Source organism: Penaeus vannamei, chromosome 42 (genome assembly GCF_042767895.1).
Source record: "Penaeus vannamei isolate JL-2024 chromosome 42, ASM4276789v1, whole genome shotgun sequence".
Classification (NCBI taxonomy): domain Eukaryota; kingdom Metazoa; phylum Arthropoda; class Malacostraca; order Decapoda; family Penaeidae; genus Penaeus; species Penaeus vannamei.
In genome coordinates this window covers 14,176,415-14,181,414 of record NC_091590.1, presented here as the reverse complement: position 1 = coordinate 14,181,414, position 5,000 = coordinate 14,176,415, and positions in this window count along the sequence as shown.

Genomic DNA, 5,000 nt, shown 5'->3' with positions numbered 1-5,000 from the left:
TGTGTGTGTGTGTGTGTGTGTGTGTGTGTGTGTGTGTGTGTATGTGTGTGTGTGTGTGTGTGTGTGTGTGTGTGTGTGTGTGTGTGTGTGTGTGTGCGTGTGTGTGTACACACACATGTATATATATATATATATATATATATATATATATATATATATATATATATATATATATATATATATATATATATATACACACATATATTTCCCCACACATCATCATCATTACCTTCTTCCCGCTTTATCGGCAAAAGATCAGCATCTTTGACTAATTAAAGCGCTGACATTCAACATCAAGAGTTTATCCTGAGATGAAACGGCTTCCTGAGGCTGAGGAAAAGAGGCGGAGGAAGAGGCTTCGGGCCTTCGCCTTTGGAGACTCTGGTTGCGGGAGTATGAGGCGGAGGGGGGGAGGGGAGGGCGGTGGAGGGAGTGGAGGGAGGAGGGGAGGGGGAGGGGAGGGGGAGGGGGAGGGGAGGGGCGGAGGGCTGGTGGAGGAAGGGGGGAGTGAGAGGGGGAGGAGGAGAGCGGTGGAGGGAGTGGAGGGGCTGGTGGAGGACTGGTGGAGGGAGGGGAGAGGGGGAAAGGGTGAGCGGTAGAGGGAGTGGAGGGCTGGTGGAGGGAGGAGGGGCGGGGGTGAAGAGGAAGGAGGTTGGAAGGAGAGAGAAGAGTTAGAGGGAAATGGAGGGAGGGGGGGATGGGAGGAGGCTTGGAGGGAATGGAGGGCTGGTGAGGAGGGAGGGGGGAGGGGTGAAGGAAGTGGTTGGAAAGAGAGAGAGAGAGAGAGCGGGGAGGAGAGGAATTAGAGGGAGAGGGAAGGGAAGAGGTTGGAAGGAGAGAGAAGAGGGAGAGGGAAGTGGAGGAGAGGAGGGGGATGTGGGAGAGCTTTTTGGAGGGAATGGAGGGCTGGTGGAGGGAGGGGGGAGGGGTGAAGGGAAGATGGTTGGAAGGAGAGAGAAGAGCGGGGGAGGAGAGGAATTAGAGGGAGAGGGAAGGGAAGAGGTTGGAAGGAGAGAGAAAGAGGAGAGGGAAGTGGAGGGAGGGAGGGGATGGGAGAGCTTTGGAGGGAATGGAGGGCTGGTCAGGAGGGAGGGGGGAGGGGTGAAGGAAGTGGTTGGAAGCTGAGAGAGAAGAGCGGGGAGGAGAGGAATTAGAGGGGAGAGGGAGGAGAGAAGAGGGGAGGGAGGGAAGAAGGGGGTGAGAAGAGGTAAGAGGAGAGAGAACTGAGAAAAGAGGAATAGGTTAGAGGGAGAGAGAGGAGGGGAGGGAGAGAGAAGAGGGGAGGGGGTATGAGAAGAGGTTAAGGTGAGAGAGAAGAGGGGGAAGGGGAATGGAGAAGAAGAGAGGGAGATGATCATGGAGGGAAGTGGGGGGGGAGGAGAAACGATGGAAGGAAGAAGTGGAGGAAGATAAAAGGATTGATGGAGAGAGAAGAAGATGGAGAAGAAGAGATACCGAGGATGAGGGGAATGAACAGGAATAAAACGAGGCAGGAAGGTTGGGAGGAAGAGAGGGAAGGCGGAGTGGAGAGAGCAATAGAAGGGAGAGGAGAGAAGAAAAGGGAGGAGGGACAGAAAGAGAAGAGGGAGGAGAAGGAGGGGGGAACGGAAGAAAGGCGGAGCGGAGAGAAGAATGGAAGATAGAGTAGAGAAGAAGGAAGAGGAGGAGCAGAAGGAGAGGAGGAAGGAGAAGGGAGAAGGGGGATTAGAAAAGGAATGAGAAAAGGGGAAACGGAGGGAGTGAGAGAAGGATGATGAGGTCAAGGAGATAGAAGAAGTGGGAGAATTTACAAAAGAAAAGACAAAAGGAAGTGGCGGTGGACGAGAGGAAAATAAAGCAGAGGTGGGTGAATAAAGAAGATATAGAAAAAAGAAAAGAAACATAAAGAAGGCCAAAAAAAAAAGGATTAAGCAAGGATAAAACCAAAGACTCCGATTCAAAATAGAGAAGAAAAAGAGATAAGACAAAAAAAAGAAATAAAAATCGAAAGGAAAGAAGTTCAAAGAGAAAAAAGAGAGAGAAAAAGTAAAAAAGAAAAAAATAGTGAGAAAAAGTAAAAAAAAAAAAAAAAAAAAAAAAACAGAGACAGAGAAAAAGAAAGAAAGAAAAAAAAATGTCACGAGAAAAAAATAAAAAATAAGAGAAGAGAAGAAGAAGAAGAAGGAGAAAAAAAAAAACCTTCATCAAACGAGGTCGGATTTTTTAGCCACTTTCTTCCCCCCAAGAAGTGAATCCCCGGATGGCGACTCGCACTGTATCAAACCATTAACAACACAAGACTTGCCGGCAAACCATGCAAGTCTCGCAATTTATTCTTCTGTTTTGCTCTTTCCTTTTCTCGCTCTCTCGCTTCTGTTGCTTTTTTTTTTTTTTTTTTTTTTTTTTACTGTCGTTTTTGGGTCTTATTTTTTCTCTTTTCCTTTTCTGATTCTGTTTCTGTTGTTTTTTATATGTCTCTCTGTCTGTCTATCTGTCTGTCTGTTTGTCTGTGTGTATATCCATCTATCTGTCTGTCTTATTTATCTCTCTGACTGTCTTTCTGCCTGTCTGTCTATGTCTATCTATCTATCTGTCTGTCTGTCTGTCTATCTATCTATCTATCTATCTCCCTCCTCACCCCCCCCCCCCTTCCATTACCTCCGCTCCATATTTTTTTCACTATTTTTTTTCCTTCTCTTTTCCTCTTTCTTTCCTTATTTTCCTTTTTTCCCCTTTTCCTTCCTTATCTTTTCCCCTTTTTTCCCCCTTTTACTTCCTTATCCCCCCCCTTTTCTTTCCTTATCTCCCTTTTTTTTCCTTTTCTTTCCTTATTTTCCCTTTTTCTCCCCCACGACAACTATGCGCTTGAATGCCGGCCAGTAACCTAATTTTCCTAAGAGATTCGCCCTTTTGCTCGAGACTTATTCAATTTAGCAAGAAAGTTCACTCGGGGGCTTGCTACTGTAATAAACACAGGACGTGAAGGAAGGCTGCTGGGTTGGCGTGCTCTCGGTGCTGTTGTTCTTGGGTTTTGTTGTTGTTGTTTTGGCTTTTTTTTTTTTTGAGAGAGAGAGAGAGAGAGCAAAACAGAGAGAGAGAGAGAGAGAGAGAGAGAGAGAGACAGAGAGAGAGAGAGAGAGAGAGAGAGCAAACAGAGAGGGAGAGATAGAGAGAGAGCAAAACAGAGAGGAGATAGATAGATAGAGAGAGAGAGAAGAAGAGAGAGAGAGCAAAACAGAGAGGGAGATAGATAGAGAGATAGAGAGAGAGAGGAAAAAGAGAGAGAGAGAGAGATGAAGGAGAGAGAGAGAGAGAGAGAGATGAAGAGAGAAAGAGAGAGAGAGAGAGAGAGAGGGAGGGAGGGAGGAGGAGGGAGGGAGAGAGAGAGAGAGAGAGAGAGAGAGAGAGCAAAAGAGAGAGAGAGAGAGAGAGAGAGAGAGAGAGAGAGAGAGAGAGAGAGAGAGAGTGAAAGAGAGGGAGATAGATAGATAGATAGAGAGAAAGAGAGATAGAGAGAGAGATAGAGATAGAGAGAACGAGAGAGAGAGAGGAAGAGAGAGACAGAAAGAGAGAGAGAGAAAGAGAGACAGAGAGATAGAGAGTGAGAGAGAGAGCACATAATCTGCAATGTCCGAAAAATAATCAGCTTAGCAGATCAGACACGAAGCAAGAGACAAAACATTTTCAAAAAAAAGGAAACGATAACGGAAAACTAACATTTTTCTTCGATTTTTTCTCTCTCTCTCCTTTTTTCTTTCTATTTTGCTTTCTTTCTTTCTTTTCTTTTGGATTCTTTTTTATTTTATTTTCTTTTTATATTTCATTTTACTTTTTTGTTCTTCCAAGAAATATTAGGTGTCGTTTATTCATTTTTCTAAAAGAAAATGTTACGACTATGAAATTCATTTATCTTTTTTTTTTTTTTATCTTAATCTGTTCCTTTGTATTTAATTCAATTTTTTTTCTTTTGTCTCCACTTTGTTTTTGTTTTTTTCTTTCTCTCTCTTTCCTTCAATTTCTTTTGTATTATTTTCTCTCTTTTTCGTCTCTCTTTCTCTCTGTCTGTCTGTCTGTCTCTCTCTCTCTCTCTCTCTCTCTCTCTCTCTCTCTCTCTCTCTCTCTCTCTCTATATATATATATATATATATATATATATATATATATATATATATATATATATATATATATATATATATATCGCTCTCTCTCGCTCTATCTTGCTCTTTCTTACCCGTATCGCTCTCTTTCTCTCTTTCTCTTTCTCTCTTATCTCTCACTCTCTCTCTCATTCTCTCTCTCTCTCTCTCTCTCTCTCTCTCTCTCTCTCTCTCTCTCTCTCTCTCTCTCTCTCTCTCTCTCTCTCTTTTTCTTTCTTTCTCTCTCTCTCTCTGTTATCTTCTTAACCCACTCTCATTCAGACTCACTCTTTCACTTCTGAATCACATCTTTCCATCTCTTTTCCTCTCTTGCGATTTTTCATTTTCCTTCTTACTCTTTCTCTTTCATTCCTTCTAGCCAGGAAGAGCATAGATTCCACCAATTTTCTTTCGATTAGAGCCCTCGTTATTTAATTATTCTTTTTATCGTCATTTCTTGTTATATTTTTCTTCGTGGTTTGTTATCATGAATTCGTATCCTTCTATTCCTTCTCATTTTTTTTTAATTGTCATTATTATTATTATCATAGTTATTATAATCGTCGTTATTATCATCTTCATTGTTATCTTTGTTCGGAGTAATGTTATCATTAGTATCTATATACCAAAGTTAGTGTTAGTATTATTATTATATTATTTTCCGCTACTGTTGTTATCATTATCATCATCTTTGCTATGGTCAGAGATTCGTTATTTTTGTTGTTATTGATATTGCTATTGGCATTATCATTACCATTATTGTTTATATTATCAATATCATGCCCACTATATCACCGTTATTATAATCATTAACTATTCTCATCCTTTATGTTATTGTTATCATTATTACTATTATAATTTTCATTGTTATTATCATCTTTATTG